General features: G+C 31.4%; 1 protein-coding gene and 1 long non-coding RNA gene across 2 annotated transcripts in view; one reads left to right on the top strand and one right to left on the bottom strand.

Annotated features, from left to right (window-relative positions):
- The window catches only part of LOC127735663 (uncharacterized), a 33,816-nt gene extending 21,787 nt beyond the window's left edge, over positions 1-12,029 (bottom strand). The window contains exons 1-2 of the long non-coding RNA XR_007998547.1: positions 11,868-12,029; positions 8,768-8,843 (exon numbers count right to left, since the gene is read on the bottom strand). This is a non-coding gene — a long non-coding RNA (uncharacterized LOC127735663). The remainder of the gene's footprint in view (positions 1-8,767; positions 8,844-11,867) is intronic.
- LOC127735655 (dopamine receptor 2-like) overlaps positions 1-16,081 on the top strand; it is a 114,940-nt gene that overhangs the window by 67,990 nt on the left and 30,869 nt on the right. The gene's annotated exons all lie outside the window — the stretch shown is intronic.

Raw genomic sequence — 16,081 nt, 5'->3', positions numbered from 1 at the left:
GTTAGTTTATCTGGAATACATTTGTAAGAATCTATTATCTTTTTGTCTACAACAAAATGAGACAAACCCTAAAAATAAACGTTACCAAAGTGCTATATATTTACTTTTCTGTAGCCTTCTACGATTATTTGGATTGAAATAAAGGAACGAGCAGTTTGTAAAATCTGGTCCAATTTGTTTTATTATTTGTTTTAAGACAAATATTTCTTTTAAAACAAACATATGTTAAAGTGAAGACATGATAGATGAAAATTTATTTAATAATTATAAAAGGAAATCTAAAACAATACTAGTATTTGAAACACATTTGTAGTCAAAGGCCCTTTGATCAATTACCAATGATACAAAACAATAGCTATAGTTAAAGGCAATTCGTGAAAACTTCTAAAAAGTTCAAGCATTTCAAAATTCCTGAAATATATTACTCAAAAATGTATGCAATGTACAACGCTAATAATTTAGATAAACAGCCATTTTAGTTCCTCTATGGCAGATTGCACACAAATTCACTAATTTTATCATTAACTAATTAAAAGGACTAATACAGAAGTTAAAAGGTTTTATTGTTATATCTATCAGGTGAATCTTACTAAATTTCTGTTTGCAAAGATTTCAATTATTGTTTCCTAAAGAATATGTATACTTTAAGTTAATGCATTTATCTCAACAATATTGATGGAAATAGGAAAATGCAGAGGTAACAAAAACTTCATTATGAGAACATTTTGTAATTTAATAATTTTACAGTCAAAAAACAATAAATGATGTCGGCGAAGTCTCCGCTAAAATAACGAAAACATTGTTAAAAATGTATAATTAAACATTATAATACTTACGTAAAATGTCTAAACAATAAGGAAAATTCCGTAAACATGAAGTATGTGAAGAAAGTTTGATTACCAAATTTAAGCACATATAACTAAATGATGTAAAATAAAGGTACAATATAAAACAAAATTGGTTCTACCATTTCAACGAGTGTGATACTATATATTTCCTCTCGAGATAGTTGATTTTTCAAATTTAATAGGCACCGCTTGCGTTTTAGATATTTAAAATTTAACTGTCGAGAGTGGAAAGTCTAATCGTACGAGATACGATGGATGAATTTGTTTCTTCAATGATTTGCAGACGATATATTTGCACTTTTGTTTTTATTGCTAACGATTGTGTAATCTCTATTTGACGTCATCAGATATGGTCGTGACGTCACAATAGTGAATATTTAGTAACATCAATGGTAAAAATTATACTGCAGTAAATGTTAACTATTATTATACCCCCGCTTTAAAAAAGTTGGGTATACTGTTTTACCTCTCTCTGTCCTTCCGTCAGTCCATCCATTCGTCAGTCCGTCCGTCCCATGAATATTTTCGTCGCATTTTTTTCAGGAACTACTTGACAAGGATTTCTGAAATTTGGTTTCAGGGTTTATATAAGTCAGCTATACCGTGTGATGCGTTTTCAGATTCATCACTAAACAACTTCCTGTTTACCGAAATATTTCGGCGGTGGTATCATCAGTTAGCAGTAGCTCACAGTTTTACTTGTTGTCTCTTAAGTGATGCTCGAGGCAAAATGTTTTGAAAACTCCGAATATTATTCAAGAGCTTATGAAACTTAAAAGTACTAGTACCTAAAGTAAAACTAAATCAGGACAAGGAATCAGAGATTTGCATGAGGGAGATATATTTCTTAACTCAAATTAATTTCAAGAGATTTGATAACGGAAAATTTCAATTAAAAATATTTGTATTTTCATACCAGTATTGATGTACTGACTACTGGGCTGATAAAGCCCTCGAGGACTAACAGTCCACTAACAAAGGTATTGACCCTGCGGAAGTTAGCAGTATCAATTTTATTGCACAAGGTACACCTTTCAGAGGGAATCAGAATAAACTTTTTTTAAGATTTAACTTTACGTCATTACTGAATATGGAACGATGAAAAACGAAATTAAGTGAACCATCCGTTAATTATAAGAAATATTCATTTTGGGAAAGTATAAATCAGCTGAAAATAATAGAACTAAATTTATCCTGTATATAGTCCTTAAAAGACTGAAAATCCCGTAGTTATGCAGTTTATTTTGTGTCATAATACGTTAAAAGAGAGGCGAAAGATACCAAAGGGACATTCTAACTCAAAGTCGAAAATGAACTGACAACGCCATGGCTATAAAAGAAAAAGACCAACAGAAAACCAACAGTGCACAAAACATAACATAGAAACTAAAGATTGAGCAACACGAACCCATCCATAAACTAAGGGTGATCTCAGGTGCTCCGGAAGGTGAGAAGATCGTGCTTCACACGTTAACTGATAGACTTCTTTAAATTCGTGCTTTTCCCGAACGTATCATATTTCGTCATAGTAAGATCCGGTTGTCTTATGACATCATTTACGCAGATCTACCTCGGGTTAACCGGCATACATGTAACTAATTCATAAAAAAACAACTTTGAATTGTCTTTATGTTATCGTTCGAGTTCTAAGGAAATATTAAACAATGTCATCTTGGTAACTTTAAAGCAACGGATGTTAAAAATTCGGCTTTCAGCAGTAAAAGGTTCGAAACCGCAGTCATCGACATTTTGTTTTTATTGTTTTCGAATACAGATCGCCTTATTTTGCTTTGAGCATATTTTTCTCCTCTTGATCTCTCTCATCTTTCTATTACTGCAAAATTCACTATGCTCTTGTTACCAGATTTGTGTATAGGCAGAGTCTACAGTTTGTCCTGCCTAGAAGTTGTGTTATTGTGTAATATAATCTGAAATTTGTAACACATTTGATAATTTAGAAATTGACTGTGCAAAATTAAATACCTATACTGGTGGACATGCAGAACATGACTTGAGCCATAAGTCACAATAATGTTCTTCCTTTAAATTATGTCATATAATAGGTTGGCCCTACTCTTATCTTCTTCTAGGGGTGTGACATAAAATACAAGTAAAGCCTTTGTATGAGGTCGATACGAGGATATATCGACCTGAAAGAAGTATATTGGTTGAGGACGAAGTCGATATACTTCTTTAGGTCGATATCCTCGTATTGACCTCATACAAAGGATATAATGATTATATTAGTATTGCCAATAAGCCAGAAATAGAGCACAATTCATGTGATTTGTTGTTGCTATTGTGTCAGATATTCTACAACTAACCGTGCAATATCACTTTTCTATCTGCTGTTTTCAACCTACCTTTAGAATTTTGTTGAACAATTGACCATTACCAAACGAATCAATTTAGTTGGAATGTACACAATAATAATATTACACAATATACGGAAGCATGTAGATACAATACCTTTCATATTAGCTGTTTTGTCATTCTTAAAATGGTATATACGAAAACGAAAAATATGAAATTTTGTCATATTGTAAGACAAATTTTTCAACACAACAAAGGGTCTTCGTCAGTGCGTTCACTTTTTCTTCAAAATGGAATAATACATTGAGATAAACAATTAGTTTGACCTCTTTCTCTGGCCTGGTATTCTATCCTTTGCACTTTGTTTCTGATTTAAGAACTGTTGCCTAGGGAATAGCAGCTTTGTATATTTAAAGGTCAGATGTGTGGTTTAAAAAGTACGGTGTCTAACACTGATTAGTTTGATTACTAATATCCTCTGAATTTTATTTTATTTGTTTGTTCAATTCCAGTATCAAAGCTAATTCAAAATCCACGAATTTTTGAATAGATTGGTTCTCAAGTAATTGCAGGATTTTCGCAATTACTTTCATATTGGATGTAGTTTAAAACCTGTGCTTTTACGATCTTGAACTGGCTAAATGTTTCAGTTGTTCTATTCCTTACTTTAACAAGGATATTAACATTTTAACTATGATGCATATCTAAGATTAATGTATAACATTTTAATGATGATGCATATCTAAGACAAATGCATTCAGAAATAATGACAGACCAAAGTTTATCACCATTTTCCTGTACGTACCGATCAGGATATCATGCGACATCCTAGTATGTAACCTACTTTAAACAAATATAAATTGCACACAGATTTCGTGTATGAAGGACTAAAATATTGTAACTGATAAAATGGACAAAAGATTGGCCAATAGAAAGTAACAATTTAAAACACGTTTTCATTACGCTTTTCACTTTACAATTAAGATTACATTGATAGCGTTTGATTTTGTCAGTTTTTATGGACTTCCCTTTTTTGAATTTCCCTTGGAGTTTTTTGTTAAACTTTTTTGCATGTAATAGTCATTCTCCTTGGTCTTGAGGCAATATGATTCATTTGACTGTTACAAGCAACATTCTACGTGTATGAGTTAGAAAAAATTGTTGGCCCATTAAGGGTCGTGACACAATACATGATGAATGTTGGCAAGTAGAGGGAATACACTGAAGATCTTTTGTTTTACCAGCCGTACATGTGTACAATGTTTATATACGAAATAGATGAGTTATGTAGAAAGATAATATTTCGTCATATAGTTGTACCAATGTATATAGGCATTAGCCTTTTATCCTATCATCGCTGAAAACTTGGAAATACTTTACACAAGATGATAATTTAAAATGACTACTTTCTTAATTGTTAAATCGTCGAACTGTCCAAAACTAAACAAAATGATAGATCATAATAAAGAATCAACATTTAAGTATTGCATGATTTATTTGATTGATTTCAACATTAAAAGCTGTTGTGTTAAATCAACGTTGAATAGGAACTGATTGCTCATTCAATTTGAGTTTAACTCAAACAATTGTTAACAGATCTAGATGATGTTAATAGCTGCCTTAGAATGTTGCAAAAATGCAAGATTATTCCTAAGTCATATTGTTTGATTGGACCAAGACTATTCGATCAAGCATGGTGATTTTATTCAAACTCGAAAAAACTGAAGAAGGTTCAGCGAGTACCAGACGTTGTAACGTTCCCAACGAAAGGATGGTTCTAGATGCTGCGAAATCCATATGTCATAAATATGCTGCTCCCCCCCTTTCCCCCTGATAATAGTAACCTAAGATGATAAATTTTCAAAAAAGAACTATTTCTTAATTTTGAAATTTTATTCCCTATGTATATTATTACTTTTACATTGCATTTCGTTTCAAATGAAAGAAGTTTGCCTTATTAAAGCTTTCTTGAATATAGCAATATCTAGAATTAGTATGGTTTTAATCATTTTGCCTCATTTATTTTGTATAAAGACCATTATCTATTATATGGCCCATATTATTTCAGCAGAAAGTTACTATAGATGATGTCGATTCAGATCATAATGCATGAAATTACAACCTTAACGTGTCTTGAAAGATTTTCTTATCTGTTTTTATCTTTCTTCTTAAAGAAGGTTTTTGTATAATTATCATTCATATGCATGTTAAACGAGATCAGCTAGCAGAGGCACACAAGTTGTGCAACTGGAAATCCACCAATGTAAGGAAATGTTTGTTTATTATAAAACTGCAGCATTTTGATGATCAAATCTAATGTATTTGATAGTGAAATCCCTCTGGTTCTGAACTAGTCTGTGGGTTCGCGTGACTGGTGATGCATGCATATAAGAAGACGCTTATCATGTTAACACACACGATCTCGCTCCTTTTGAATTTCCCTCGGTTTTTTGTTTGTTATCTTGATTTATATCTTTTTCGTCGAATTATGAAATTTGAACATCGGTTAACAGTTGTTTCCCAAATGTTAAGTATTATTGTTTTCAACCAAGAATAAGAAATGTTCATCTGAGTTATGAATTATTCTTGAATCAGTAGATATTCAAAAATGGGGCATAGAAGGGTACAGAATGGAAATCTCAAAATTTTTATATTGTTGGAAATTCACTGTTGTTGCAAATAAAAAAGGGGAAAAGACCGTATACTTTACCGTTTGGTTGATGCTTTATCTAAAAACAACATCTCCGGTGTAGGGGTATAGGTATATAATTTGGATTAGCAGACACGCGTTTTGGTTTTGTGTATTTTTGTTTGTTTAAAGTGTTAAACCAGACATTAAAAATTGCGCATTTTCATTTGAAATCTTTTTTAAGAGACAATATTCAGAATTTTGATAACTAAACATACAAATACCAATATACTTGGTTTTTATTTGTTATGTTATATAAGATCAAGTGCTCTAGTGAATAAGTTTAGAAGTGAAGGTATCATATGGCGAACGGTATATGATTTTTGAACAATGAAAGAAACGCGACAGTATTTTTGTTTTTTCTACTTGATAGATGTTCTTAGTTTTGTTTCAGAACGCAACAACTAGCTATCTTCTCATTGTTGCAATTATCTTCGTCATTATCAATTCATTTCAGTGTTTACTATATCTGTAGGCGTTGTCTTGTAAAGGAACAAGATACAGTCTTCATGTCTCTTTTATTGTTGATTCTATTCAGTAAACATCTTAACATGATAAGAAGCGTAGTTGTAGATGGTCAAGGACTATTTTATAGAAGTAAAACTATTTATTTGAAATGGAAATTCTATAAAGTATTTTCTTGGGTAATAACTTCCTGATAGCCAAATAATCAAATTTCTGTGATTTATTTTGCGATTTTTTTTATTGAAGCTGAGCAAGTTTCTTTATGGAAAATTTAGTTCTGGAATCATGATTCTCTACGGGAATTATTGATTAACTTAAAGAAAGTATATCAATACAATAAGAAATTCGTTCATTTAATGTAAACTTCATTTACTTGCATATGGAATATTTTATTCCCTTATGACCTATATGGATAAAACCAACAATATTTTCAAAATCAACAAGGTTCCAGTGCTTGGCTATACCATTGTAAATCTTACCATGACGACAATTAACCGTTATTGTTTGGTTCCTTATGGCCCGTTGAGATTTGTTAAACTTTCAATCGTAGATAATTAGATACATTTATGTTTTAACATCCATTATAACCGCCAATTGATCAATGCATAGCTAAACTAAAGATATGTACAAAATAATGTATTTGTAATAACCTTTAAAATATGGATGGCGATTTGGCATCTAAGTAAAAAAAGCTAATTACATTAAGAATATACACAGTGTAAGTATAGTAAAGCACGACTCGCCTTTCGAATTACAAGTAAAACAATTTCGTTTACGATCAAATTAAATTCGTTGTGAAGAACTAAGAAGGCTTTAATCATAATGTTTTATTGATACTAAGTGTGCATTTAACATCAATTTATGGTGACAAGAATTTCAATAAATCAAAAAACCAAAACAGGGATATATAGTAGGGCAAGCACATACAGATAATATCAGTATAAGTAGTATTTAATGATTATTAATGCACAACTTGTTTCTAGGGGTTTTTTTTTGTTATTTGTCTGGTCTGTTTTGAATATAATGTGACCTGTCGATAACACTTATTTATCAATTTTAAGCATGGATTTATATAACCATCTTGTCAAAATGTCAATAAAAAATGTTTTCTGAAGTCTGGCAAGCTTTTTGAAAAGCATATAATTGAAGCTATTTACTTGAGTCCGATATCTCCGATAAAAAGTTAAATCACAAAAATACTGAACTCCGAGGAAAATTCAAAACGGAAAGTCCCTAATCAAATGGCAAAATCAAAAGCACAAACACATCAAACGAATGGACAACAACTGTCATATTCCTGACTTGGTACAGGCATTTTCTTATGTAGAAAATGGTGTTTTGAACCTGGTTTGATAGCGCTAAACCTCCCACTTGTGCGACGGTCGCATCAAATTCCATTATATTGACAACGATGCGTGAACAAAATGTCACAAATAGAGGTACAACAACAACACGAACCCCACCAAAACCTGGGGGTGATTTCAGGTGCTCCGGAATGGTAAGCAGATCCTGCTCCACATGTGGCACCCGTCGTGTTGCTCATGTTATTACAAAGCCGGTAAATAGGCTAATTCGGTAGGTCACATTCGTGAAAAGATATCAAAGAAGCGTTTAAAGATGCATGTATGACAATTGGCAGGTAAAGGAAATTCTTTTAGACGAAACTCGTGTCTGACGTACTAAATAATAAGCCCGGTAAATTTGATGAGCAAATAACTACTGCAATCTGAATCTAAATAATGCCTGACTCTAAAACTTGGAGGTTAAACAACATCCCCATAAAAATAAAAAACACTTTTTCTATGTTTTGGAGACTTGTATTTACAATGTAGCATAATTTATTTATGATTTTAACCTGAATTAACACCAATAATATTATGTTGATAACGAGATCATGTATACACGTAACAATACATAATCAGCATTCATTTAGAAAGACGCTTGGACATGTAATTTCACGTCCCTCCAAAGAAGAGCTTTTCACCAAATATGCACCTTAAAGAACACACTATACGTTTAAAAAGTTTATTTGAGGTAATATCTTGCGATGAAAATTGTTTAAACTTGTTCGTGAAGAAACAGTTAATGTCATTTTCCCAAATGATATCTTTTTTTTCACCACCTACAAAATCATAGCACAATATTTATCTAAAATACTTCGATGTGAATTGTTCTCATTCTATTAAAATGTAGCTGCAATATTGCAAACTAGATTTATCAACCAATTATTATAAGGGAGATACTGACACATTGTGTTGGTCACAAATTACTGTAATTTAGATAAATAAATAAAAAGGAACATAATATAAGAGCTTACAGTTGATGCTATATCTACTAATGCTTGCTTAACCCGAAAATATTAAACAAGAATATAAACACCTTATTTACTTAAATAAGACAAGACTTAAACACATATTTCTTCGTTATCATAAATCTATGTATTTATATTTACATTATCTCTTCTACAAGCTAATTGTGGCCGTTCTTTCAACAATCATTTTGTCAATACTGTGGTTGAAATCATTGCTCTTAAAAGAAAAGTTAAAATAATCATAATAACACTGTTTGAATTGATTAAATTCTATTACGTCCTTGGTTGTCCAGGTTAGTAAGGTTATCGTTAGTTTGGTTGTCTTTGTTAGAATTAAAATTAAGGTCGTTTCCTTTGAAAGGATTAACCTGTTCAGCATGTAAGTATTTGTTCTGACTGTTTTTGTTTTCTGCCGAAAGACTTTGCGATTGTTTTGTATTAAGATTTATTTATTATTAGTTATCACCGCATACATGCTTTGTACCATTTAAAATACATTTGAGTGTAGTGCTTTTCAAAGAACATTTGAAAGCATAGCTTAACTCTGAAAGCTTTAGTTCATCGTTGTAGACTTTCCCGACATTAACATCTCTTGAATATTACTATTCACAATTTTAGCTGACTAAGTTGACTCCTTAATTTGAAAATGGTCTTTTAATTGAATGATTTTATCATTTATTTTAGAAATATTCTCCAAGTTGATTTGGATAATACTTTGTCAAAATTTACTTAGTATAAAAAAGAAGATGTGGTATAATTGTCAATAAAACAACTCTCCACCAGAGACCAAATGACGAAGACGTTAACAACTATATGTCACCATACGGTCTTCCACAATGAGCAAAACCCATACTACATAGTCAGCTATAAAAGGATCCGAAATGACAAATGTCAATCAATTCAAACGAGAAAACTAACGGCCTGATTTATGTACAAAATAATGAACGAAAAACAAATATGATATATAGCAACAAATGACAACCACTGAATTACAGGATCATAACTTAGGACAGGGACAACCAGAATGTGGCGGGGTTAAACTTGTTTGATGGCGCCAACCCTTCCCCTAACCTGGGACAGTGGTGTAACAGTACAATATAAAAACAACCTATAAAAAATCAGTTGCGTATATACACAGTTAGTGTATGAAAGATGGCTACCGCTGTTGCTAATGGTTTTAATGTTGCATAAATTATTTTTACCTTGTGATCGATTCAGACTCCTGTGAGCCTCTCTTTTATATAATAGTTCAAAAACTTCAGAGTTTCTTTGCTACTTATTTTTTGTTATTGTATAGAATTAATAATACAATATAGATGATTTCGGAGTAATATTGCATCTTTCAGTTGGTCTTTAATCTTTTTGTTTCGAAACATTTTCAATCAGCTCTCTTCTTAAATAGCAAAAAACGAAAAGGGTTAGAAATCATTTATATTTATGAAAATAAGGAGATATGATATAATTGCCAATGAGACAACTATCAAATCACAAAGACTTAATAATTACAGGCCATCGTACGGCCTTCAAAAGTACAAAATTTATACTGTATAGTAAACTATAAAAGGTCCCGATATGACAAAATGAGAAACAATTCTAAAATATATTTACTGTATAGCGACATCATTTGATCAATGGCTTGGCCATCTTAGCTCGTCTGGGTCATGTAACTGTCCTTTAAAATTTTCATGTATTGAAAAGACCCTCCGGAAAACATCTTTTTTCGTGACTGTCATTTCTTGAAATATGCCATATCGAATAATCTGACACACAGTTTCTAGGTACTTTCTGTGTCTAAATGTGGTATTAGAATATACAAATTCCTTAAGAGTATGATTTTTCCTGAAAATAGCATACAGAAAAATATGGAAAGGCCATGTTGTTTATGTTTGCCTTTTGAACTTGAAAACAAAATCAAATTATAAATGTATCAATTGACCAGAACTCAAAATTTCTTTAGATAACGATATTGTTTGTTTTTTTAAATTGTGTATTTTGCTTTAGGGTTTAAATTTTTTCTCCATTTTATGAACAACCTTAAAATATCAAGGTATAATAGCCGATTTTTCTAGTATTGTATTCACTTACAGGTCATATTTAGAAATTTGTTAATATTAAAATAAGAAGATATGGTATATGATTGCCAATGAGACAACTCTCCACCAAAGACCAAATGATATTGACGTTAAAATAAAGGTAACCGTATGGCCTTCAGTAATGAGCAAAACCCATACCGCATAGTCCGCTATAAAATGGTCCCGAAATGACATATGTAAAATAATTCAAACGAGAAAACTAACGGCCTTATTTATGTACAATACAATATACAAAACCTATACTGAGATTTTAACATAAAAGAAGTCTATACAATTTATTATATATGATGAACATAAAACATTTTTTAACAATCATATATTTTTCATTAATTTAAAATGTTATTCAGCGGTAATGATGATATGATGAGCCTGGATTCAGTTTGGATATACCAGTCCTTAATACTCCTACCTCATAACATGTATGACTTCTACTGTACAAATATTACGGTTAAATAAAAGGTTAACTAGTATGAAATTGTCATATGCAGATAACACAAATATTATTTAAAAACGACAATGAAGACAATTAGGTTTAGATATATATTCAAATACTCCAAACGATAAGACCTAATAATAGCACAAAGTGCATGTCATTCCATTGTCTGTGCATGCACCGGATACGTGTTAGTGGTGGGGAAATTGGCACGAAACAAAAATATTTCGTAATATTCAAGAAATAAATAAATGATTCATAATAAAGTCAGCCGGCCCCTAAGCAAATATTTGTATTAGATCAATGAAAATGGACGTTATACTAAACTCAAAAACATATCAATGAACTAAAATTAAAAACATACAAGACAACAAAGGCCAGATGCTCCTGACTTTGGACAGGCGCAAAAAGGCGGCGGTGTTAGATTTAAACACGTTTTGAGAGATCTCAACCCTCCCCCTATACCTTGCACATTCAACAAAAATGAATAATATAAAGTTTTTTAAGGTGAAAGTTACCCAACAACTAATGGCGTTAACTTCTTATTCAATAATCCCATAAAAAACAAAATTTTAACTACATAGGCATGACTATAATATACATGTATACATAACTTTTTTGACAGTGTACGTTTAAAACGGACACAGTTAAATTAGACGGGAAAAAAATTAATGGAGTAACTTAGACTTACCTTAAAAACAAAGAAATAACTTACCATAACATCCATACAGATGAATATGCCGGTAAAAACAGGCCTCTAACTTAGTATTCGACGGTCGATAGGGGGCGACACATTAACTCTCAAAACATTAAGTGAAGTAACGGGAACAGAAGTCTCTGCATTCGGCTGCTCTTTACTTCGTACTTATTCGAAAGAACACGAGAGTAAGTGTAATTTTATGCGTGTCGTGATATAACATTTCATTTCCAATTCCAATATGTAAATATATTATTTTAATAGGAAAACTTAAACACAGAAACATTAATTAGTAAAATAAAAATATATAATATTAAGATAAGGTTAAATGGCGGTTGGTACGGAACTACAGGCAATCCTAAGCGGTAATTAGTCTTGCTTTCATTGAACTTTTAAGTATAATTAAAACACTTTAAACAGCACAAACGAATGAATACACGAATAACAATCTTAATCATATATAAAGACCAAAAGGGGTCACTAATTATGTGCATTGCAATTTAAGTAAAAAGTAAAAAAACAAAAATACCGAACTCCAAGGAAAGTTCAAAACGAAAAGTCCTTTATCAAATGGCAAAATTAAAATCTCAAAAATTTCAAACGAATGGAAAACAACTGTCATATTCCTGACTTGGTACAGGCATTTCCTTTGTGTAGAAAATGGTGGATTAAACCTGGTTTTATAGCTAGCTAAAAATCTCACTTGTATGACAGTCGCATAGAATTCCATTATACTGACAACAATGTGTGAGCTAAACAAACAAACATAAAAGGTAAAAATGTCAAAAATTGGGTAACAGCAGCCAACATTGTGTTACAATCTTAATCGTTATGAAAACAAATAACTATTTCAACAAAGAAAAACAAAATGGCATATTGACATTCTATAGACAAAGTACATGAGCAAAAAGGAAAGACAAGAATGCAAAAATGGCCATAGCACAATAAAACAATGGCGGGATTTATAAATACCGAGCCACGCCAAAAGTATATTATCAAAAAAGGACTTAACAGCTAAGGTTAAAAACATACAAGGACTTTGTGACGTTGATACGTATTATTTATCAACAAGGTCTTGGTATCTTCCAATGAACTTTTTTTAGAAAAAGGACGAGACGTTCTTTGACATAATCCTAGTTCATCAACTTTCTGCTCAGACACTGGTGACGTTATTAATATCGATTGAAATCATAATTAAATTCAGAGGGACAGATTCTCGATACTGGACATATATATCGGATGTTATAATAAATGATGTAGAGAGGCACACCACTAATTCTTGATCCCATTGCTTTCTATGTAAACTTCTTCAATTTCAAGCATTCATAGCTTTTTTGTCTTCAGCTTAAAAAAAGTTTCGAACTTGAAATCACCATTCATAAACCAAAAATTGAAATAAGTGTAAAAATGTAGTTATCTGAACCCAAACAAGAATTACTCAATTGATGCCAAATGTAATATTGCATCTTTCAGTTGGTCTTTAATCTTTTTGTTTCGAAACAATTTCAATCATCTCTCTTCTTAAATAGCGAAAAACGAAAAGGGCTAGAAATCATTCATATTTATGAAAATTAGGAGATATGATATAATTGCCAATGAGACAACTATCAAATCACAAAGGCTGAATAATTACAGGCCATCGTACGGCCTTCAAAAGTACAAAACTTATACTGTATAGTAAACTATAAAAGGTCCCGATATGACAAAATGAGAAACAATTCTAAAATATATATACTGTATAGCGACATCATTTGATCAATGGCCTTGGCCATTTAGCTCGTCTTGGTCATGTAACTGTCCTTTTAAATTTTAATGTATTGAAAAGACTCTTCGGAAAACATCTTTTTTCGTGACTGTCATTTCTGGAAATATGCCATATCGAATAATCTGACACACAGTTTCTAGGTACTTTCTGTGTTTAAATGTGGTATTAGAATATACAAATTCCATAAGAGTATGATTTTTCCTGAAAATAGCATAGAGAAAGTATGGTAAGGCCATGTTGTTTATGTTTGCCTTTTGAACTTGAAAACAGAAATCAAATTATAAATGTATCAATTAACCAGAACTCAAAATTTCTTTTAGATAACGGTATTGTTTGTTTTTTTTTAAATTGTGTATCTTGCTTTAGGGTTTAAATTTTTCCCCCATTTTATGAACAACCTTAAAACATCAAGGTATAATAGCCGATTTCTCAGGTATTGTATTCACTTACAGGTCATATTTACAAATGTGTTAATATTAAAATAAGAAGATATGGTATGATTGCCAATGAGACAACTCTCCACCAAAAACCAAATGATATTGACGTTAAAATAAAGGTAACCGTACGGCCTTTAGCAATGAGCAAAACCCATACCGCATAGTCAGCTATAAAATGGTCCCGAAATGACATATGTAAAATAATTCAAACGAGAAAACTAACGGCCTTATTTATGTACAATACAATAAACAAAGCCTATACTGAGATTTTAACATAAAAGAAGTCTATACAATTTATTGTATTCCACTGTTTAAACATATTGATAGTTTAATCAATATTTGATTGGTTGAGACTATCCCACGTGTCATTGAACAAATCTTCATATTCCATTCTTAGGATCATATTCCCCTCTGAAATGACGTGATTACTTCGTGCGACGTTACGCGCGGTTAATGTACATAACGTTTTGAACTTCTTATTTTTCTTAAAATAGCGATAGCAAAAATCCGTATCATGTTCAAATTTATTTCAGACGATAAAACAAAAAGACTTATAATTAAATTTTGATCCTTACTGTTTATCAATGGATATGGTTAGTTTGACTTACAAAAACAAGCGGATAAGAAAAAAATGTATGCAAAATAATATTTAATGTATTGATACTAGCCTAAACAATGCATATGCAGTGGAATAAAACATTTATTTCCCGTGCCGGAGGGAGATATGAAGATTTGCTCACCCTCGAAAAATCATATTTCCCTCGGGCAGAGCCCTCATGAAATATGAATATTCTTGGGTGAACAAATCTTCATATCTCCCTCCGGCACGGGAAATAAATGTATGATATATGATGAACATAAAACAATTTTTAACAATCATATAATTTTCATTAAAATCAAAAATGTTATTCAGCGGTAATGATGATATGATGAGCCTGGATTCAGTTTGGATATACCAGTCCTTAATACTCCAACCTCATAACATGTATGACTTTTACTGTACAAATATTACAGTTGAATAAAAGGTTAACTAGTATGAAATTGTCATATGCAGATAACACAAATATTATTTAAAAACAACAATGAAGACAATTAGGTTAAGATATATATTCAAATACTCCAAACGATAAGACCTAATAATAGCACAAAGTGCATGTCATTTCATTGTCTGTGCATGCACCGGATACATGTTAGTGGTGCGGAAATTTGCACGATACAAGAATATTTCGAGGCACACCACTAATTCTTGACCCCATTGCTTTCTATGTTAACTTCTTCAATTTCAAGCATTCATAGCTTTTTTGTCTTCATCTTAAAAAAAGTTTCGAACTTGAAATCACCATTCATAAACTAGAAATTGAAATAACGTGTAAAAATGTAGTTATCTGAACCCTTACAAGAATTACTCAATTGATGCCACATGTAGATTAGGATCTGCTTACCCTTCCGGAGCACCTGAGACCACCCCTAGTTTTGTTTTTAAGGTTCGTGTTGCTCTTGCTTTAGTAATAAGTGTTGTTCTGTGTGCTTTTAAATTTTTCAATGTTTGTGTTATACCGGTATTTTTCTCCATTCCAATCATCCATTGGACTAGATTTAAAAATAATCAATTGATACTGAATGGAATAAAGGCATTAATTATCTTTACTTCAATCGAAAAAAAATCGTTCAAACAAGCAGAACGTTTGCAAAATGTCTTATTAATTTGTGATACTTATTTAGACTTTATGTAAATTTGTAATATGGCATGCAGGATAATTAGTTCAAAGAGAAGGAAAGTTCACTAGCATAACCATTAACTATGCAACTTATGAATATTTACAATGTATGACATGCATCTGCTATTTACCAGTTACTGCATATAACTGGTTGTTTTTCTTCGCCGATTAGCTGCGATTAAATACAGGTGCACTTGATAGATTTTATCAAGGTTAAAGGTTACAAATAAATATTAATTTACATAAGAAGATCGTATTCATTAGTACTGCAGATATCAATACAGGTCATTAGTAACCAGATTAGATTAGTGA

Source organism: Mytilus californianus, unplaced genomic scaffold (assembly GCF_021869535.1).
Source record: "Mytilus californianus isolate M0D057914Y unplaced genomic scaffold, xbMytCali1.0.p SCAF_3, whole genome shotgun sequence".
Taxonomy (NCBI): Eukaryota; Metazoa; Mollusca; class Bivalvia; order Mytilida; family Mytilidae; genus Mytilus; species Mytilus californianus.
This window is presented reverse-complemented; position numbering and strand designations above follow the sequence as displayed.